General features: G+C 28.0%; 1 protein-coding gene and 3 non-coding genes across 6 annotated transcripts in view; 3 read left to right on the top strand and 1 right to left on the bottom strand.

Moving 5' to 3' along the window:
• The window catches only part of LOC109603081 (transmembrane protein 47), a 143,936-nt gene that overhangs the window by 80,017 nt on the left and 39,232 nt on the right, over positions 1-24,687 (top strand). The gene's annotated exons all lie outside the window — the stretch shown is intronic.
• On the top strand, positions 3,040-3,111 carry Trnaw-cca (transfer RNA tryptophan (anticodon CCA)). The gene has a single exon. It is a non-coding gene; the product is annotated as a tRNA-Trp (tRNA).
• Trnag-gcc (transfer RNA glycine (anticodon GCC)) lies at positions 5,676-5,746 on the bottom strand. Its single transcript has one exon. It is a non-coding gene; the product is annotated as a tRNA-Gly (tRNA).
• Positions 5,898-5,968, top strand: Trnag-gcc (transfer RNA glycine (anticodon GCC)). The gene has a single exon. It is a non-coding gene; the product is annotated as a tRNA-Gly (tRNA).

Raw genomic sequence — 24,687 nt, 5'->3', positions numbered from 1 at the left:
TTTATTGGTTCATTTAATTGAACAATAAATTAAATGTTTAAAATTATTCATGTGCTAATTTAAAATTATACGGAAATAGAGTATTCACTCATTCATTTAATTGGACATTCGATATATTTTGTCATTTAATCGAATATTCGTTTTATGTGTCTTATAATTCGTCATTTCATTAAAATTTCAAGTATCTATTTGATTTTTTTAATTAATAGTTAAATTAAAATTATTCGATAAATATTTATTATTCATTCATTTATTTGACTCAAAAATTCTGAAGTTTAGTTATTGAAATGAAGATAATTGAAATTCATTCATTTAATTGAATTTTAAAATAATCGTTCATTTAATTTAATATTTATTTAGTTAAATTAATAATTAAAAATATTCATATGCTAATTTTAATTTAAAGGGAAATCCAATATTCACTCACTCATTTAATTGAACATTTCGACTATGAACTCACTTATTCAATTAGATATTATCATTTCATTCAAATTTCAAATACTTATTAGTTTATTAAGAATATTCATTTAAATAAGCATTTTTTCAATTTTTTTAAAATAATAATCTTTTAATTGTACTTATTCGATAAATATTTATTATTCATTCGTTTATTTGATTCAAAAATTCTGAAGTTTACTACTCAATTGTTAAATTATTTATGAACTGAAGAAATTGAAATTCATTCATTTAATTGAATTTTAAGTCTTGCTCATTCATTTCATTGAATATTCACTTAATTAAATTATTATTTAAAAATATTCGTATGCTAATTTTAATTTAAAGAGAAATTGAGTATTCACTCACTCATTTAATTGAACATTGAGCATTCGCTTATTCATTTATATATTAGAATATATAATTTCATTTTGTCGAATGAATATTAGTTATATGTATTTTATAATTTATTCATTTCATTCAAATTTCGAATACTTATTCGTTTATTAGGAATATTCACTTAAATAATATATGATATATATTCGAATTTTTTAAAATATTAAACTTTTAATTATACTTATTCGATAAATATTTATCATTTATTCGTTTATTTAAATAAAAATTTGAAGTGAAATTATTTGTAAAATAAAGAGAATTGAAAGTCATTCATTTAATTGTATATTCACTTAATTAAATTAATATTTAAAAATATTTGTATCGAATTTTCGAATTTGAATAATAAAAATGAATTTAAAATATTAGTAGACTAAAGCAAATATTATCTTGTATATTAAAATGCATATAGCTGAATAATGGAATAAAATTAAGTAAAAGGAAGGAAATGCACTCATCACCTTTGTTACTCTTCTTTTATAGTTCAAAGCTATTAAACATCACAAAGGATTTTATAAAATCCTTTGTAAGGTTTAAAAGATGTATATTTTATCTTGCAAATGCAATTTTATGAGTGTTTTATTACTCCTAAATAGAACAAAATTGTAATTGTGTGTCTTATACATAATGCCATATCGGAAATTGGATAAAATTACAATAAAGCAGCACACTTTTCAGGCATTTTGGCCTCGATGCACATTGCTTATATGCATTTTATTACAAATAAAATAAATTTGCTTGTATTCATTCACCGCTGACGGAACTTGAGCACTAGATAAACAACACAATAAACATGTCAAAGACACAAGTATGTTAAGGGGATGATGCGGCGGTTCACCCACCCATGAGTGCGGATGAATAATTACCAAGTCTGGTTGTCTGGATGGGTGGTTGGTTCTTTAAAGCGCTCAACGAACTGTTTTGTTTTTAAACCAATTAGGGGAATATTATCTAATCTTTTTGAGGACGTCTTCCAGAAGATGAAACTTAGGCTTCGGTAGTTCGCATCGCGAAATACTTTCAACAGTTGAAACAATTTGATGAAGTTGCGAGTTGCGCTCCAGATAATTATTATCTTGTAGCAAAATAGACCGGCCACATTCACGCCGCTCTTGGGCTTCGGCCCCGGCAACATTGTTCTTAGCTTTGGAATTTAATTAACAGCCTTAAAACCGGCGAATATGTGGAAAGTTGGGAGACAAAAGTACCATAATAATTTTCCCAACATCGGGCCTCGGTTTTCGGCGCAGCGCCCGATTGTAATAATTGTTAAACCACTTCGCCGATTTGGTCACGGAGGCGGAACACGTGTGATCGATACCGGAGTGGATTAATTTATGTGCCGTTAATTATGTGAATAATTAAATGCTTGTTTAATGCAAATGCGGCGGCCGCAAAATTTAATAAATTTTAACGAAATGCAATGCTAATTCCTTCCGCACCGCGTCCCGGTTAATTTTTCCGGGGGCGCAAATAAAATTTTAATTAATTCAAAAACACCGGGACACGTGCAAACAACTTTTCGACGACCGTACGTGGGTGGAGGGACGTTTCGGGAATTGCTTTCAATTTGCCTCGGTGCGTTCTTTATTTACCTGAGACTCGATTTTACAAAAACGGCAGGTGCAATGTTTGACAATTGTACCGTTTTATGTTTGTTGCATGTCGATTGCATCGCTGAAATTCATGATGTTGTTCTCTGTGTTTCAGGTATGGAAATATGCAGACGTGATTCCGTCGCTTCAGCAAGTCGGGGCCGTTTTAATGGTAAAAGTTAATTGGGCATGATTACAAACATGCATCAAGCTAGATATATATTTTTTTTGTTTCGTTTGTCGCACCCGCATGGTACGTGGCAAAACGGGTGGAAAATTGCACGAAATTGCAGCGTTAAAACGGGACGCGAGCGCCCGTTAAACACATTAAAATAAATCATGTCCGTTTAAATTCGAGCCTTGCACTTTATGCATAATTTAGTCGCTAATGAAGGAGGACGTAATTTCGGCAAAAACACAACTGCATAATAAGATCGCGTTCATTGTCTGCGCCGGAATGAATGTCTGGCATTGTGTCTTGTTCGTTGGGCACATACGCGGCACCTGGCTGTGCCGCTAGACGATTCCGGTTCAATTAAGCGACTCAATTATAAATTCTGTTCTACGTAATTGATGCAGTTTGAGACTGTTGAATGCACAAAAGTGCAATCGACATGACTCCGTGGCGCAACGGTAGCGCGTCTGACTCCAGATCAGAAGGTTGCGTGTTCAAATCACGTCGGGGTCAAATTAGTTTTTATTTATTTATGATAATTTTAATATTTTCTATTTGCATTTTTTAATATTAATGAGTCAATTTGTGTTGGAATTGTTCCTAAGTAAATTAAATTATAAATTTTATAATAGTTTTATCAATATGCTATCTCTTTTAATATTTATTTAACTTATTAATTTGAATTTATGTTATTATTTAAATTGTAAGCGTAACTTTTTTAAACAGTAATAGTAATAGTCCAGGAAATGTATTAAATGGCTTTATTATATGTTAATTTGTATATTTTATGCTGTTTAATGCAACAATTAAATATTACCCCAAATCAAAAGCAAATTTTAAAAACAAAACATTATTTTGAAAATATTCTAAAAATAGTAAAACGTAATTTAATATAACATTAATTCTTGTATTTATAAATTTGTATTTTTAAATTAAATTAGATCTTTGTATATTTATAATTATTTGAATATTTTATTTTGTTATAAATTATAAAATTACCGTAATTTAAGTATAATTTAAAATCAAATAGATATATTGAATCTTATTAAGAAAGTTAGATATTTGCATCTTTTATAATTATTTCGAATTTCTCTTATCATTTTTAGTATTTTATCCTGTTACTTTTTAAAATAAACCTAATTTATCAACTTCTTCCAACATATTTAATATTAATATTTGATTTATTTAAATATTATTGATTTAAATTATATTTTAATTTTATTAGGAAAATTAAATTAAAAATTTGAATATTTTATAATTAATAAATTACTGCAAAATAGTATGCAATGCAAAATGATTTTTTTAATATTATTTTAATATATTCTAAAAATAGCATATGATCATTTTTTTAATAAATTGAATATTTCTATTTGATATTTCTAAAAATCATTCTGCTGATTAATATTTTAGTCTTAATACGAAAGCTAAATTAGATATTTATATATTTTTTAATTATTTCCTCTTATCATTTTTAGTACAAAATTACGAAAATTGTATTAAATAAAGTCATTTTTTAATATTATATCCTGTTACTTTTTAAAATAATCCTAAGTTAATAGCTTCTTCCAACATATTTAATATTAATATTTGATTTATTTAAATATTATTGATTTAATTTATATTTTAATCTTATTAGGAAAATTAAATTAATGATTTGAATATTCTATAATTAATAAATTACTGCAAAATAGTGTACAATGCAATATGATTTTCTTAATATTATTTTAAAATATTCTAAAAATAGCATATGATATTTTTTTAATAAATTGTATATTTATTTTTCTTATTTCTAAAAAATCATTGTGTTAATCAATATTTTAATTTTATTACGAAAGTTAAATTAGATATTTATACATTTTTTAATTAATTCCTCATCATTTTTAGTACAAAATTACGAAAATTATATTAAATAATATCATTTTTTAATATTTTATCCTGCTACTTTTTAAAATAATCCTAATTTAATAAGTTCTTCCAACATATTTAATATTAATATTTGATTTATTTAAATATTATTGATTTAATTTATATTTTAATCTTATTAGGAAAATTAAATTAATGATTGAATATTTTATAATTAATAAATTACTGCAAAATAGTGTACAATGCAATATGATTTTCTTAATATTATTTTAAAGTATTCTAAAAATAGCATATGACATTTTTTTAAATAAATTGAATATTTATTTCTATTTGATATTTCTAAAAATCATTGTGTTGAACTATATTTTTTAATTATTTCCTCTTATCATTTTTAGTACAAAATTACGAAAATTATATTAAATAATGTCATTTTTTAATATTTTATCCTGTTACTTTTTAAAATAATCCTAATTTAATAGCTTCTTCTAACATATTTAATATTAATATTTGATTTATTTAAATATTATTGATTTAATTTATATTTTAATCTTATTAGGAAAATTAAATTAATGATTTGAATATTTTATAATTAATAAATTACTGCAAAAAAAGTGTACAATGCAATATGATTTTCTAAATATTATATTAAAATATTCTAAAAATAGCATATGATATTTTTTTTAATAAATTGAATATTTCTTTTTGATATTTCTAAAAGTCATTGTGTTGATCAATATTTTAATCTTATTACGAAAGTTAAATTAGATATTTATATATTTTTTTTATTTTTTCCTCTTATCATTTTTAGTACTAAATTACGAAAATTATATTAAATAATTTTTGTGTTATTATTATTATCTTGGTAAACTCAAATTCTATTACAATAATTTAAAATTACTTGATTTTACTATTAAGTATAATTTAAAAAAAAAAAATAAAATTATTCGAAAATAGTAAAAGATCTTTAACATTTTCAATTTCTGTATTATATACATAAATAACATTATATAATGTATATTTCAATCTTTTTAAGACAGCTGAAGAAGATATTTATATCGTTTGTATAATTTTTTAATGTATTTCATGTTACAATTTAAAGTTGCTTTACTTTAAATAAAGCCTCTCTTTAATTAACTTCTTGTGTAAAATAAATACAAAATTTAGTAATCGTTCTTGTTTAAATTTTGTAATGGGGTTAAAAGAAAAAAATATTATGCATCGGCCGGGAATCGAACCCGGGCCGCCCGCGTGGCAGGCGAGCATTCTACCACTGAACCACCGATGCTGGTGCTAAAATGGTACTTTCTCAAGGTCGACCAGTCACAGAAGATGGTTTTATCGAGGTCATCCGACTCATCTCGATGAACGGAAATTAATTATCTATAAATTATGCCATAAATTTGTTACTTTCATTTCATCTAACAATTTTAACACAAGCATCGGTGGTTCAGTGGTAGAATGCTCGCCTGCCACGCGGGCGGCCCGGGTTCGATTCCCGGCCGATGCATCATTATTTTTGTTTTCATCCCCATTAATTTTTTATTCAAATAGTGTAATACAATATGGCCCGCAGTTGAGTTGGATAATAAAATAATAAAACCGATGCCATTACACAAATAGCTTTCGTTTCAACGTCACATCGGTAACGGTTTTATCCCGAGACGTACCAATCGCCCACGCAGAACTACGCGTCACGACGCCCATAAACGTCAGTCGTCATTATGCAAACCTTATCGAATCCTTGTTTCGCCCCCTTAATGTGAAGTGTCGCAACCCAATAAGGAGGCTCCATCAGAAAGGCATTATGCAAAGCATCCGCGTTCCGGAATTTTTATTTTTCACTTGCCCCACCGGCCGAGTAAATCTTTACCGAACACGAATCAATTTCCGGACGGCGGAATTAATTTCGTCAAATGTTCTACGTTCACTTGCGGTTACCGCTACAAAATCCCTAACCCGAAACCAGCAAGGATCCGTATTATCAATATTAGACACGCATTGTTCTTGAGACGTCCCGCCGACCCCTTTATTTTGTTACATTAATCCCCAATTTCGGGACCCGAACAAATTTACCAAGCCGCAAAAGTTCCTAATTCCAGATGGCAGCTTGACATCGATCATTCATTAAAATTAATTGGTAACGGAACTCCTCAACTTCGCCATTGTGACTTTATTCAATTTGCGAAATGTAATAAAATTTTATGAATTAATAACGACTAAAGGAAGTCCGCAGTAGCACATCAAAAATAAAAACAACGTACAATTTCCGCTAAAAGCTAGAACCGAATAACATTCAAGTTCTCTGAAACAGAAAACTACAAAGCAATGTTTGACGTACCGGCACGTTTCTCTAAAAGACTCATTGTGCATTTTTCCGTTGTGCCCGTGCATTGCGTCGTGCGTGCGTCTGCTCAATCCGCATGTTTCGAATCGATCGCCAATTATGCCGTTTGAGAATGTGCACCGAAACAGAAACCAAAACCAGGTGGACGAAGAGGAACGCAACAATTACATGTCGCCGTGAAATGTGTAGGACCGTCGCAACACGGATTTACTTCCTTTTGTACCTGTGTCCTTACAAAAAATAAAAAAGATAAATGCGTCCGCACGCGTGGACTTTCTCGGACTTATCTCGATGTGTTTTATGCGTGCGGACAACGGGAAAATGTGCGAAATCCAGTCCCTAATCGTCTCGTTTCGTAATGACGGGCTCGGATCATCTTATTATGTCGGCCATTAATGAAGTTAACAGGGCAATTACGGTCGAAATTTATACCGGCCTCGCACACTGATACTGTGCGAATCCGTTTTAATCGCAAAACTTTATCAGTGGGGACGAAAAGTCTCTGATACTTTAGATACAATTTTATTGGCCAAGTTGATAAAAGGGCTCCATCTGAAATTTAGTAAAGCAATTAATTATAGTTTTCTGCAAATATCCCTCCCGAATTTTTATTTATAACCTTCTGAAGAAAAATCAAATAAACTAGAATAATAAAAATTATGAAAAACACTTTAAAAAGAGTATTTTATTGAAGTGTACAATTTAGAATTTTAGTAAACTTGAAATCTTCAATATATATAATTGTAAATAATTTATGTAGAAAATACTATAAAGAAAAATAATATTATTTAAAATTTCTAGTTGATTTTCTTATTGTAACAATTAAATAGTCTTAGTTGCCGTCTGAAATTCAATAAATCATTTTTTTTACGTTCATCCATTTCTGAAGGACACAAAAAATACCATATATCACAGCTATTTTCAATAGACAAATTATACAAACCTTATTAAAATTTGGCAAATTTTAAAAAGTTTGGTCAGGATAGTCGAAGATATAAAAATAATATTAGAATTAATAATTTCTATTTATTTTTTTAGTATAGTATTGGGCGCCATCTAAAATATAATAGCTCAATTTCTTTACAGTTCTCTTATACTTACACATTTATCCATTTCTCAAAAAACACCATATTATTGGTATTTTCGTATTAAGTTTAAAAAAAAATTAAATATTAGACTTTTTTATAATTTGGCAAGTTCTAAAAGAAGTTCAGTCAGAAAAAGTCAATTTTTTAGAAGAAAATTAGATTTTTTTTTAAAAACTTAAATCTAAATTATAAAAAAATATTATATAGAAAAAATATTCGTGTTAACAATTAATATTTGATTTTTTTTGACGTAGTAATTAAATTTTAATACTTTATTTGGTCGTCCAATCCAAGAGCTCAATTTCTTCAGTTTTCTTTAAATTTCTCTTCTATTTACACATTTATCCAGTTTGTAAAACGCAAAAAGAACACATATATCATAGCTATTTTTTTTATAATTTGGCAAATTTTAGTCAGTCAGAAAAAGTCAATTTTAATTTTTTTTTAACATCTCAAATTTAATTTATAAAAAATAATATGCAGAACAAAATATTCGTGTTAACAATTTGATTTTTTAAGTGTAGTAATTATGTTTCAATACTCAAGATACGCGCCATCTAAAATTAGATAGCACAGTTTCTTTACAGTTTCGTTTTAATTTCCCTTCTATTCCACATTTTTCCATTTCTAGAAAACATAAAAAATACTATATATGGTATCTATTTTTGGTATTGAATTTTAAAATCATATAATATTAGACAAATCTTAAAAGTCAATTTTTAGAAAGAAATTGGGTTTTTTTTTTGTAAATGTCAAATCTAAATTATAAAACATAACACACATAGAAAAATATTGATATTAAAAATTTCTATTTGGTTTTCTTAATATACTAATAATAACTAGAATTAGTCTTTTTCAATTAAAAAAAAATCAAATTTAAAAATTCACAATTTTACTAATAACCTCTTCATGAAACAAAGATCCAAAAAAAAAAAATCCAAAATCTTTTTTAATTAGAAAAGAAATCAAATTTAAAAATTCACAATTTTACTAATAACATCTTCATGAAACAAAGATAATCATGTTTAAAATAGTCAAGAATAAAAAAACAATACATCTTTCATCAACTGCATCTTTCATCAGACCTGCAAAAAAAGGTATTTTTTATATTACCTGAAGAAGCCGATCTCTTTCACTTATTATCTCCATACTTGTAATCTGCAAAGAAATTATTGTTGTATGTAGGTTAAATATTGTAAAAATACTACAAAAAACTGTAAAATTGTTTAAAAACTGGTGAATATATTAAAAACAGTAAAAAAGTGAAAAGAAAGCAAAAATAGTTTTAAACAAATAATTAAAAAATAAATTGAAATATATCTTCACAAAATATTTTAATGCCCAAGTTAAAAGAGGGCGCTATCCGAAATTCAAGAGCTTAATTCGTTACAGTTTTCTTCAAATTTATCTTCCAAATATGCATTTATACCTTTCTGAAAAACACATAAAATCATAAATCGTAACATTTTAGATGGTGTGCAACGTTTATGTGATGAATTGAGCCGTGAAACCGTGTAAAATTTTCACTTTATAACAGTAAAATATGCACATGCCATCGAGAACGTGCCGATAAATATTGTAAAATTTGAATACGATATTCAAGGTGCAATTTATTGCGTTTCGCAAATAGAAACATAAATTTAGGCCCGGTTTTGAAAATTCCACAAAACAAGCGGAGGCGATTTATTAACCGCACGTTATGAACATGTCGGGGATTAATCAGAAATAAATCGACATGCATTATTTAAATTATTTATTGTATTAAAAATAACTTTATCGAAGCATCTGCATAAATTACACGGTGAAATGAACAAATTATTATGTCAATTGTGAATTTATATTAATTTTCCGAGGCTAAAACAATTTGTTTTAAATTATAAATTGAACGGGGCAATTTTTCAACGCAAAATCGAATTTATCAGCCGGTTCCGGTGACGTGGAATTATGCTTTTTCTCTTACACCAACTCCGCTGAAAGTTCCCTTAATTTTTTCCCCAGAGCAATCGTGTAATTTCTGTGTGCGAGGAAATTGCAGACTAATTCAATATTATAGCTGCAGCAATTATCATTAACGATAGTGCATTTTAGAAACTAAGTAAGTTTTTAGTATCGGAATAGCTTTGTGTTTGTTTACCGGATCGAACGATAATATTTGTGCAAACTATGCATGTTTAATGAGCTGCTTTGAAATCTGAAGTGCACGGAATTCATGAATACAAAAGGCGCGATATAAAAACACAATCGAACCGAAATGAATTAATCTGAGAGTGAATTATTCATCCGACGATTTCACTTCAGAATTTATAAATTCCTCAAATCAATAGGTCGCATGTTTATTTTATGATGCACATAAAAAATATGTGTGGGGACGTCCTTTTACGTTGCCTGAGAATAATTTATTAATTAACTAACTCCATTGTGACGGCGAATTCGTGCGTACATTACAAAACAGACGGCTTTTTATCAACACCAAATTAGATGAAAAAATTTACTTGACGGAGACGTCACATCTCGGTTCCGGAATTTAAAACGCCGTTTGTTAAATGTTTGCCGGTCTCTTTGCAACGTTCTCCACCATTTTTGCCATTGTCTCTCCCTTTTCTTTCGGACGCCAAATTGGGAGGAACGTTTTAAAATCAAGTGCACTCGAAGTCGACGAAAGCGACTCAAATTGACGTATCACAGTCGCAGAAGATGAACGACACACTCGAGATGTCTGCATGGAAGTGTTTCTTTGAGAGGCGAACCGAACCAATACAATTGGAGCGCATTTTGCCGGATTTGCAACGTCACATCCGACCAATCGATGAATATGTTATTTAATGCTAACGCCGTTTTAAATTATTCGCCGATGTTTAAAATTTAAGCGTTGAATTCGAAATGGTACCAAATGTTGGAGTTTTAATGCAGTTAATGATTAATGTGAATTTAGCTTTTTGGATAACTTTTTATTGGTGTTTTATGCTCGATTAGTTTTAACCATTAAAAGAGATTGAATACTGTTGATAATCATCGATTATAATTGATTCGACAAATTAAACAACCTTTTTTCATTTTATCACTGTTTATATACATTACAAAGCTTTATCAAAAGCAAATCGTTTTCATTCAATTCTATTTATTGTATTTGTTTTTAATTACTAAATTATGTTATCATTTACATGTTTATTGCAAATAATCAAGTATAACATATAATAATTAAATAATATATATATTAATTAATTTTCATATATATATACATATATATACATATATATATATATATATATATATATATATATATATATATATATATATATATATATATATATATATATATATATATATATATACTAGCTGACCCGGCAAACGTTGTTTTGTTATTATTATTATTATTATTATTATTATTATTATTATTATTATTATTGTTACAACAAACATGATTCATGGTCCATGTCGTACTCTTAATAGTTCATCACCTTGCATGGCAAATGGAAAATGTACTAAAAATTTCCCTAAAGATTTTACCAATGACGGATACCCAATATATCGTCGAAGAAATCCTGATAATGGTTGATCGTAGAAGGGTGAAAATTTAGGATTGTGTGTATTTTTGTATGTTGTATCATAAAAAAATAGAAACTAAAAAATTTTGTCTATAAAATAAAAAAAAAATTTAAGGGTGGACTACCCCTAACATTTAGGGGGATGAAAAATAGATGTTGGCCGATTCTCAGACCTACTCAATACGTTTACAAAATTTCATGAGAATCGGTCAAGCCGTTTCGGAGGAGTATGGGAACGAAAACTGTGACACGAGAATTTTATATATAAGATATATTTAATTTCCAATACTGAAAAATTGATTCCTAGCCACTGTAAAAAATGATCTCCAAAGATAAGCTCTTAATTTTAATAATAAAAACCTCTTCATCTCAGTTTTCCATTTTTTTTTTTGAACGGTCAAAAAATGTATCTTCAATTTTTTTCATAACTCTTATCGTTTAGAAGATATCGGAAGTCAAAGTTTGAAGAATTTAACAAAAATTTCTTTTTTACATCTAGATTTTATAACTCGCATATAAATGTACATTATAAAATGAGCAACAAATATCTGTAGGAAATTAAACTTTCCACAAAAACGTTCTCTTGTGGTTAACCATTTAGAAGTATTGGCATTCGAATCCTAATGCGTACTGATTTTAATACTTTTTTAATGAATGTTTAAATTTATACATTATATAAAATAAAATTTAAATGATGTATAATAATGACCGCTTTATATCTGATTATGAACCTACATTAAAAGTTATAAATTTGATAATTTTATTGTATTATTGTTTTTGCACATTTATTATTAAAATTGTTTTTGTACTATATTTGAATATATATTAAATATTTAAAATATAAATTTTAAATTTTAATTTAATTTAATATGAAAATCACTTTTTAGGATATTTATAATAAAAATAAATCAGATAGAGTATTCATTTTTAAAAAACAGTATAATGTATACAGAATAGAAAAGTTGCTTTTATGTCCAACTTTCAAAAATATGTTATATGTTATAAGTCATCGAAATGTCAAAGCTTGAATCAGTTACGGGTTCCTGTAGGGACACAATGGAATCTGAAGAAGTACAAATCGATTTTTGTGATGACATAATCAGAGCCTTGACCAGTTTCCCTAAAAAACAAGCCACTAGTTACGAGCTATACATGTGGATGATGAAATACGTACGATGCTGCCGCATAACGCCGGATAAAATATGGAAAAAACTTGTCCTGGATCAATTAAATAAGCAAACGTACTTCATGAAGGTAATGAACACCAGCGTCGACGATGACGGTGCAGGGCGTAAGAAATTTAAGTGGACAATCAATTACAATCTAATAAAAATTTTGGACAGACCTAAACCGATGGAAGGGCCATCTACTAGTGTATCTGTCTTGAAGCCGAAATTGAATTCCTACATAACGTTTATAAATGTCTACAGTGCACATTTTCAGTACGATCCCAACCTGTTTTATTATATACAGTGGACGGATACTCAGTACTTTTATGTTATTTCGTCGTCCTATTTAATGGGACATCTTGTTTCCAACAAACTTCTACAACTTTACTACAATCCGGGGGGGACCATTCTGCTGAACCAGTTACCAAAAGACAAGATTGACCTGATAGCAAATTCTGACGTACACCATAAGATTAAACAGTTCTTGCTGGGTTGCACACCAAACGGACATACGTCTAATAAGGCTATGATCCCTTCTCCACCTGCGACGCCACCAAACCTTGAACCAACCCAAATTACCACCCCCTTGGTTCCTCTCGCAGACATAACTCCATCACATCCCCGATTCGTTGAATTGATGTTAGGAGACCTAACTACCCCAACGTTGGCTCCTTTGGAAAGAGCCCCAATTGATCCGCAGTACTACGCAAGTGTGTCTAAAGAAATTGAAACTTACATAAATAAGATAAAGGATGGTCTCATACCCAGAACCGTTTCTGTCGACGTAATGGATGAAATAGATGATGTTATGAGCGTTATTAACAAAGACATGCACCTCTCTTTGGAGTAAATGGTTACAGTTGAACGTAGTGCTCAATAACCAACGGATACTTCAATTTGTTCGGACCAGAATTGGAACTAGTCAGGATATGTGAATTGGAGTCTCACCTCGTCGAAAGAATGAAATGTAATTTTTAAAAATTTATTGGATATGTGCTTCTTAGAAATGTCTGCAGACTGGGTGAATCTGGGTCATGTTCTTATAATCAAAACTGTTTCTATTTAACTTAATTTAAAGTATTTACAGAAATAATAAAGGTGTGTCTTACAAAGCTTTTGTTTTAAATTAGTGAACAGTTAATGAGAGATTTTGAACATAATTATTCATAGGCGCAGGTATATTAAATTACAATGAAGTTAGGTACATCAACAAAAACAATAATATATAACACCTTCGGCCTTCCCTCATTAAATTGTGAAGGTGAGACTTCGGCAAGGGTAATTACGAACGGGCTTATTGTTTAGGAAGAAAACCCGAACAATTTGCATGAAAAGGTCCAAACCATTGTCCTCGGGCTAATGACACGCAACCCAGTTAATAATTTTGTGTAATTTTGTTAAGAATATTGTATGTTTATGTCTTTATGATCCTCCATATCGGATTACCGGTCGTAAATTACAAACAATTTTCGACCGTTTATAATGAACCTGCCTTTATGGTTATTTGCTTTTGTTTCAGGTAAAAGACACAATCCTAATTAACCGTAAGTACATTCTAGTTAAGGCCCCAATTAACACGCCCGGCAATCGCACATGCGTGATTTTTTCACCTTGAAGATAATTTTCTGGAATAGACTCAAAATCGATGCGTAATTAACGATTTGACGTGATCATAAGCTTCGGGGCTCCGTTTTTTGAGACCGCGTGCAGTAAAAATGAACCGCGACACGTTTGACGTACCGATAAAGTTTCCCCCGTTTGCCAATTCGTCCCCGTGTATTGAATTATCGATGGACGTCATCATAAAAAAATGGGGGAACGGTTGTTGTTGTTGATAAGTTATCGGCGAACCGGGCGTTACTGTAGATTGTAAAAAGAGAACATGACGTTTTTGTGTCAATATTTTAGGGTTGGTTATGTCGCATTTATCGACTGTCCATCGTGCGTTCGGGCGCTCGTTTCGTCGTTTATTTGCATTTTTATCAACTCGAACATCGGTTTGTTTCTTTTCTGATGTTTTCTTGATGTCGGGACAGTGGCGCATCCGCCTTAATTGCGAATGGAAATGGTGATTTTGTCTTTATAATGATGCTGGATATTCGGATTCTGTTGTAATTCGATTTTGAATTTGTGTTGAAGATGTAACAGTTGTGTAATGAACTAGTTCTTCATTTAATATTATTTTTTATACAATTTACTGAGGCTTTGCATTCGCCAAAATTGCAAATAGAAGAGTAGATTGCAGATCTCCAAACTTTTAAAATAAAATTGGGCGACATTACCAACAGAAATAACGATTTGATATTCGGAATATTACTGCATTATTAACGACTCCGTTTCTGTTGTAATTCGATTTAGAAATTCGTATTTAAGATGTAGATTTAGTTAATTCAATTCAATAGGAATTAAGTAATTGCAAGAAATGTAAGTTCATTAATGGAGATAATTACAATTAAAAACGGATTATAGCGAGTTTAGAACTGCATTGTTTTTATCAAATTGTGTATTAATTAAATCCTGTTCAATTAACCTAATTGTCTCAAATAAAAATTTAGCAGTAATTGGTATTAAAGTTTTTGTGTCAACCAATATCGTGGTGAATTAATTTTATCTTTCTTAATATTCAACGTCCATTTTAATAAACAACTACAAATAATATTTTTTCCTTTACTTTGTTTGTTAAATTGTCTTTTTGTCAATATAAAAATAACAATAATTATTACAAATCAGAATAAAACAACATTGTTAATTTACTATATATCCAACTAATGTTTTGCTTTTTTTTTGTTTTCAAAATTCATTTATAAAGTATTTCCAAAAGTAGAATAGTTTCACTTGAATAGAAAAGTATTGTCTATAAATACTATTTTTTGTTTTATATTTTGAAATCAATCCTACTTTAATTAATACCTAATTTATTCTTGTAAATTCAAATAATACGATAATTATTACAATTCAGTATCAAGCATCATTTTAACAATTTGTGACTGTTAAAAAATTGTAAAATTGTGTCAACCAATTTTAGGAAGAATTAATTTTTTAAATTTTCATTGTCCATTGGTTAAATACTTCCAGAAGTAACTATATTCAAAAAGACTTTTGTACAGTTTAACTTGAATGAAAACCCATTGTTTTATTGTTATAAATACAAATGTAACAATCAATATTACAAATTAGAATAACACATCATTTTAATAATTCTTGACATTTGAAAATGTTGTAAATTTAGTTTATGTCTCAACCAATATTAGTAAGAATTCATTTTTTTAATTTGTTTAGTTCATTGGAACACTTCCAAAAGTAACTGTATCCAAAAAATCTTGTACATTTTAACTTGAATATAAAGTATTCTGTACAAATATTATTTTTTAATTTATATTTTTTGATCACTTGTACTTAAAGTAATACCTGATTTATTGATATAAATACAAATATAACAATAATTATTACAAATTAGAATAAAGAATCATTTTAACAATTTTTGACAGTCAAAAAATTGTAAAATTAGTTTATGACTTAACCAATATTAGGAAGAACTAATTTTTTAAATTTTCATAATCCATTGGTTAAATACTTCCAAAAGTAACAATATTCAGAAAGTTTTTTAGAGTTTAACTTGAATGAAAATGTATTGCCTACAAATATTATTTATTGTTGTAAATATAAATATAAAATTTTATAAATTTATAAATTTTTGTCATTTGAAAATATTGTAAATTTAGTTTATGACTCAACCAATATTAGTAAGAATTCATTTTTTAATTTGTATAATTCATTTATTAAACACTTCCAAAAGTAACTATATTCAAAAAGTCTTGTACAGTTTAACTTGAATATAAAAGTATTGTTTACAAATATTATTTTTTGTTTTATATCTTTGGATCAATTCTACTTTAGGCAAAATCTGATTTATTGCTGTGAATACAAATATAACAATAATTATTACAAATTAGAGTAAAGCATTATTATTTTAACAATTTTTGGCAGTTGAAAAAATTGTAAAATTCGTTTATGTCTCATCAATATTAGGAAGAACTAATTTATTTTTATAATCCATTTATTAAAATTCTTAAACAGTCCCACTTAAATATAATGTATTGTTACAAATATTACTTTTTGTTTTATATTGTTAGATTAATTTCTATTTTTAAACACCTGGAAAATTTAACTTTAACTTTATAAATTATTTAAGACATTTTATTACTTCAATTAATACTACAAGTTCTTGATTAGATACTTTTCTAACTAACGTAAAATAGACTCATATGATGTAATTTGATCAAACAATTATGTCTTCAAATAACACTTGTTATTACTCGTAAATGTTAGTTTTTGTTTTTCCTTGTTGATTAAATAATTTAGTAATACGTCCAAACTTCTAATTAATTGTAATAATTGTCAATAAAAGAATAAAAAACATTATTGTATAATAACTTTTTATTTCCGTTGAAAAACTAGTAAATTTATTTGTCTCTACCAGAATAACGAAGAATAAATATTAACTTTTTCAGTTCCCATTTACTAAGTTCCACTAAAACTAACTACGATCAAATAGTCTTGTACACTTTAATTTGAACAGAAAATTACAGGCCACGAGTATCACGTTATGCTACATAAAACACGACGGATTATTTTGTGAAACATTCATTTATTACTGAGGTAAACGTTAAATCGGTGCACCATTAGTATAATAATCCGTCAAACGGATTGAACAAAAAGCAAAACACGACCCACTCGACGTTATTATTTTAAAAGTGTGTTTTCTCCGTCGCTCCAAAATAAACATGTGCGCACTTAAAGCTCTAAGCTTTCCATATTTCTGTATCCTAAGCTAAATTATTACGTTACTTGCATGCCCGAGCATCCTATAAAATCTTTAATAATCCTCGACGGGAATATAATATGTGGATTTCGTGAACGTTTTCGTACGGTTTACATTCGTGATGGCCGCATAAAATGACCGAAATTACTTTTATGGGTTTGCATGTGTAATATGAAAAATTCAACGTGCCTCCAGACGGAATGCGGATAATATATAAATAAAACGGGGCGCAATTTAATGTAATTAAACGCGTTTCAAGTCGGGGCATCCGATGCTGCCGCTGCCGCTGTGCAAGCAACACATTTTTTTTGCGGGCCTTAATTAGGTTAGGCAGCACGGTTCGAAAACTGTGTCAGTGTCTATTAAAATGGATGTAAATTTAGAAAAAGCTCATGAATATGCATCCGGTTTTGTTACCTTGCGGAGAACACACCCCGAAATCGAAAAGCGTAATTTGCATTTCATCTTTTGTGGTTGGTGAAAGCTTATTGATTTCGCACGGGGTTAATGAAAGATTCGCAACTTCGCGGTCCCAAGGTTGGACGGTTCCTTCTTTTTTAATTGAATATTCGGAATGTTGCCGACGGTTTTTGTAACGGGTAATAAAAGTCAACAACGCAGCAGACATATAAAAGTTTGTTAAGCTTTTTTTATCGGGCACTCGCGGCTTTTTATTTGGTTTTAATAAAAGTTTCCCGCGACCGTGGCATACAAGTAGGGCCGATGTGGGACGCATCAAATACGGTTTATCTAATATTGATGTTTTTTCAACCCCGAAAATACCGCTTATCGTTCTAACATTATTTTACTTGTATGGGGAAAATAAACTAAAGCGATATGTTTGTTGACTTAACTAAACACAACTTCACGCATGGTTATTTAGTTAATTAAATAATTTTAATGTTTATTTTAGTTAACTGTTTTGCTATTAAAATATTTTATTCAGAAAAACAAGTAAGTATGTGATAGAAGATATTTTATGCTATTGTGAATACATAATCAAATTTATTTTATTATTTTAACTCCAATTCACAAATATTTATTTAATTAAATTCATCGATTTTTATTTTGTATTAACTGTTTTATTGCTACACATAAAATGTGCAAAATTTATTTTACAATTTAACTTGGAAAGCGAAGAATTCAAGTAATTTTAGTTAATTAAATTATGTTTATTTTAAATAAAATATAATATTTTTATACTCGTCTGTATACAGAGTACTTGTTTATTTTTCAGTAAACAAAATTTAACCAACTTTTTACTTTATGGCCTTTCATTATTCATTTGGTTTATTATAATTATTTAATCATTGGTCGAAGTAAAACTGTAAGAAAAGTTATAATTCAGCATTACCGAGGCTGAGAGAATCAAGAGGAGTTTACGTTTAAATAAATCAATTGTTTTCCGTATTATTAAAAAAAAACGTAACTAAACTGTCCAAGTGTTAGCTATGAAAAAATTTGACTAAAAGTTTAAAAAAAAAACAATAATTAGATAATTCGAATGTCAAAAAACAATTTAATTGTATCGTCAATTGAAAATAAAAACAAATATATGGGACCTACAAGAAAAATCCTGATTTCTACTAAAAATGGTGAAGATTTCAAATATTGCTTTATTGAGTTGCGTATTTTTATTTTGCGAAGCCTATATATTTTTATATGATTACGATCGAAATTTGATTTAATTTTCATTTTATCTTTATTTAACTTTCATATGATTTTAACTTAATTTTTAACTTGATATACATTTCTTTTCATATGAGTTTCATTTAATTCAAATCATAGTTGATTTGATTTGAAATAAAATTTGATCCATTTGATTTTTATGTTATATTTACTTGATTATCATCTCCCTCTCTTAGTTGACATTGATTTACTTTTCATGTGATTTTTTCACATTTCATTTTTGTTTTACATGATTTTGTTAGCTATGAAAAAATTTGACTAAAAGTTTGAAAAAAAAAACGATAATTAAATAATTCGAATGTCAAAAAGCAATTTAATTGTATCGTCAATTGAAAATAAAAACAAGCCTGGAGGAAATGGGACCTACAAGAAAAATCCTGATTTCTACTAAAAATGGTGAAGATTGCAAACATTGTTTTATTGGGTGTGTATTCTTCTTTTACCAAACCTATATATTTTTATATGATTACGATCAAAATTTGATTTAATTTTCATTTTATCTTTATTTAACTTTCATATGATTTTAACTTAATTTTTAATTTGATTTACATTTCTTTTCATATGAGTTTCATTTAATTCAAATCATAGTTGATTTGATTTGAAATAAAATTTGATCCATTTTATATTTATTTGATTATCATACTCTCCCTCTCTTCGTTGACATTGATTTACTTTTCATGTGATTTTTTCACATTTCATTTTTATTTTACATGATTTTGTTAGCTATGAAAAAATTTGACTAAAAGTTTGAAGAAAAAACGATATTAGATAATTCGAATGCCAAAAAACAATTTAATTGTATCGTCAATTGAAAATAAAAACAAACCTGGAGGAAATGGGACCTACAAGAAAATCTTGACTTACCAAGACCAAAACTCTTTTTTTTTTAAATAAAATTAATAAAATAAATTCTTCAATTAAGTGTCTGACTCGAGAAATTTGTTAATGTTGTTAAGGATTATTTGTTGAATAATGATTGGATTGTAACGTAGTTTTAAGATAATTAGTTTGAATACATTGTAATCTGAATTTTAACAATATACAGCTGTATCCAACTGTCTGACGTGTGTAAATTATTTGTGTCTAACACTAATAAATTATTTAGCTGCCAAAAAAATAATGTGTTCATCAATAAATACTGTCTCACAAGATTTATTTATCTCGTGTACACGGAATGGAATTTATTTTCACTATTTTAACTTAAATAACGAGGGTGCAATTGCGGGCATATTAAGATTTACTGAATAATGGTTGTTTAAAACTGCACATAAATTACGGGCTCCTTTTCCCGTCCAGAAAAGTATGCACGAAATGTAAATTTACTCCGGACTCGGGGCGAAATTTATATCGGGACTAACTAGTATAATTTGGGCTTACGCCGAAAGTGCCCCGGATTGTTTAAAGTTGAGTTAGGTTAGTTCCATAAACTATGATTATTGCGGTTGCACAGTTTACCCGAGAACGAAAGGCTCTCCTAGTTGGTGCGTCTTACGTATCTAATTAACGGAGTGCACCGTCTAAAATTCGATTGGTTTAAAACCAACCCTCTTGGCTTGCGGAATTGTCGGCCGAGTGTTTTCCAACATCCTCTTATTTTAAAATACCAAGACAAGTCAGTTTTTCAAGAGACGAGCGAAGTGGCCTTTCTCCATCGCAGTGCAAATAAACCACTCGAGTTCACATTGTGTCGACGGCGTGCGGAACTGCGGGCATCTAGGGCACTACAGATGAAAAGAATGGAGTTTGAGGCGCTTTTCCCCGGTTATTAATTAATGACGACGAATCTCATTCGAGTCAATCGTTTTATGTTGTCGACTTTGTTCAACCCTTGTTTATTGCAGGCCCTCTTATGAATTGGTTTTATATTGACTTTATCTGTTTATATTTGGTTTCATTTATTTTTCATTTGATTTTTATTTTGATTTTTATTTGTTTTCACTTATTTTTTCATTTGATTTTTGTTTCATTTATATAAATTTTTATTTTCATTTCATTCTTAATCTATTTATTTTTTTTTTCTTTTGAATTTTATTTAATTATCCTTTTGATTTTCATTTATTGTATCTAATCTTTCTTTGTTATTAATTTAATTTTTTTTTAATTTTATTTGATTTTTTGATCATTTTCAAATTGATACCCATTTTTCACTTAATTTTAATTTAAACTATCATATCTTGCTTTTGATTTGATTTTTGTTTTATTTCAATTAATTTTCATTTCATATAATTTTATATTTACTAATTTACTCTGGTTTTTCTCTAAATTTCAATAAATTTATATTAATTTTTATTTAAATTGATAATAATCTAATTTTTATTTTATTTTTAGTTAATTGATTGAATTATGATATATCACTTGATTTTATTTGATTTGACATTTTATATTACTTGATTTTATTTAATTTACAATTTTTGTTTAATTTTCCTTTGATTTTTTTTAATTGTACTTTTCTAATTTTCGTTTTTTCACTTGTTTTTATACGTCTTCAATTTGATTTCACTTGTGTATAATTAAACTTAATTTTAAATTTATTAAATTTTTATATGATTGCCATCAAAATTTGATTTAATTTTCATTTTATCTTTATTTAACTTTCATATGATTTTAACTTAAATTTTAATTTAATTTTTTTTTTCATGTGAGTTCCATTTGATTCAAATCATAGTTGATTTGATTTCAAATAAAATTTGATCGACTTCATTTTTATTTTATGTTTATGATTATCATACTCTCCCTCTCTTAGTTGACATTGATTTATTTTTTCACATTTCATTTTTATTTTTACACGATTTTTAATTTGACTCTGCTTAATTTTCATTTGAATTTAATCAAAATTTAATTTCCATTTATATTTCTTTTGATTTTTATTTGTTTTTCAATTAACTGATTTGATTTTTTATCTTTGATTTTTTATTCATTTTTAATTTGATTCCCATTTTATGCAACTTAATTTTAATTTAGATTATCATATCTTGATTTTGATTTGATTTTTGTTTTATTTCAATTTTCATATCATATAATTTTATATTTACCAAATTACTCTGGTTTTCCTTTAAATTTCATTAAATTTATATTAATTTTTATTTAATTTTATAATAATCTAATTTTTATTTGATTTTCAGTTAATTTTAAATTTGATATGTCACTCGATTTTATTTGATTTGACATTTTATATTACTTTATTTTATTTTATTTACATTTGATTTTTGTTTAATTTTCCTTGATTCTTTTTAAATTTGACTTTCCCATTTGGTTTCACTTGAGTATAATTAAACTTAATTTTCATTTTATCTTTATTTAACTTTCATATGATTTCAACTTAATTTTTAATTTGATTTACATTTATTTTCATACGAGTTTCATTTAATTTAAATCATAGTTGTTTTGATTTGAAATAAAATTTGATCCATTTGATTTTTATGTTATATTTATTTGATTATCATACTCTCCCTCTCTTAGTTGACATTGATTTAATTTTCGTGTCACTTTTTCACATTTCATTTTTATTTTTATTTTGACTCCATTTCATTTTCACTTGAATTTAATCAAAATTTGATTTGATATCCATTTATATTTCTTTTGATTTTTATTTGTATTTCAATGAATTGATTATACTTTAATTTGGATACATTTAATTTATTGTTGTAGTTTAATGTATTTTTAATACTTAAATTTCATTTTAATTAAATTTATTTTTTATATAATTTTAATTTATATTTTATGATTTGATTTTTATTTATATTTAATGATTTGATTTTTATTTAATTTAATTTTATTATCATTTAATTCAGTAGTTTTAAAGTTATATAAAAGTCCAAAGTTAAACAATCAATTAAATTTAACGAGTGTAAAAACAGGATTTAATTAAAAATGAAATTTCCGTTATTATCGCCGTCAATCCATAAAATTACAATTATCCTTTTACGTTTCCGAGTTTTGCCAGTATTAAAAATTGTTGGGGAATAGTTGGTCGTACAATAGAGATGTTTGCCCATTAACAAAGCAATTTAACTTTTCCACGCGGTAACAATAAACAGAAGACAAAGAAACGGTGTCGACCACGGTCATAAATTATAAAATCATAAAAGTACAATAAAAAACGCCAGTTTCCGTGAAATGGGAACTTTTCATGTCGACGGCGTGTTTACTTTGGAAATGGGAAAATTTTAACGCTGCGACTTTCATGATTTGTTCAATTAGTTGAACTGTCGCAGGTGAGTTATGGGAATGTGTAAAAAAACACATACAATTTAAATAGTAACAAAACTGTACATTGCTGAATACATCAATATTAATAAAGCAACGATAAAAAAACTGAATTTTAATTAATTTTCACATTAATTAGTTAGTAAAGTGTAATCTGACATGTTTTTTTGGCCCCGGAGCAATTTATCAATAGAATAACACATCCAGCATATTGTTTTTTTGGCCCGCATAGACAACCAGTAATACATAATTCACGGATGATCGATGTTTCGCTTCCCGCATGAGAAGAAAGCTCGCAAACCAAAGGAGAGAGCGAATTACACGAGATTTATCAGCTTTCGTTTCACTTATAGCCGCCCGGTTTTTTGATTTATGTTCCGGCTTTTATTGTTCTACCCCGTTGGACTATTTTTTTGCGCCGAAAGTTAAACTAAACTTGATGCATCGTTGTTTATATTCAACTGTTGAAACAATCCGGTGTTTTTGCGTGTGCGTTCGGTCTCCCCGAACGCCGTTTAACCGATGCACTTACCCCTCTTCGCGGACGCCGAAGGAAAATCGATAGCGTCGAGTTTGGGGGTTGGTAAACAATCTGAAAAATCGAAAGCCAAGCCGTTTTCGGGCCGAGGTGTTTTCCCGTGCGGCCGCAACGCCGAAATGAAGAACTAATGGAAACTTTTAATTGATATGATGACGACTCGCCTGCACTAATTAAAGGGCAGGTTAACGTCTGCGGCACGAATGAGCGAACGTTTGGTTAACGACCGACATGTTTGCCTCCGGTCGAACTCCAAAACCCCGGTTTAGTTTTCCAACTGGTGAATTTATCTTTGCAACGTGATTAATCATCCACCAATGTGCATTAGCGTCATTAAAAAAAAGTTGCGATTCGGAGTTTTTAATTCGGCATTTTATTTTAAAATTCACGTTCCCGGTTTTTTTTTTTGACAAAACAATGATTTCAACTAGTTTGATTTAAAGTCCGACAATTTGGGTTAAAAGGTTTTTTCTGGTAAATCTCTATTTTCAATTCTAGTTCAATGAGTGGTATAATTTTTTATACATCATTTTCGTAATTTTTATAAGAGGTAAATTTGAACTTTTAAATATTTATATTAAGATCATACAAAATTAAATTGCTTTTATTTATTTCGTAGTTCTCGAATAATTATGATCACGAATTAATTTGTTACAAACAAATTTTAGGTTTCATAATATATTCTTACTCAATTCTTCAATTTTATGATTTGTATACATCATTTTTGTAATAATTATTCACAAATGGTTAAACGAGCAGGATTAATTAATTAAATATTTTTTTCAAATTTGAACTAAATAAAATTAAAATTATTTACAATCTTAT

The sequence above is a fragment of the Aethina tumida genome, chromosome 5 (assembly GCF_024364675.1).
Source record: "Aethina tumida isolate Nest 87 chromosome 5, icAetTumi1.1, whole genome shotgun sequence".
Lineage (NCBI taxonomy): Eukaryota > Metazoa > Arthropoda > Insecta > Coleoptera > Nitidulidae > Aethina > Aethina tumida.
Note: the sequence above shows the minus strand (reverse complement) of the source record. Positions and strands in the feature narration are given on the sequence as shown.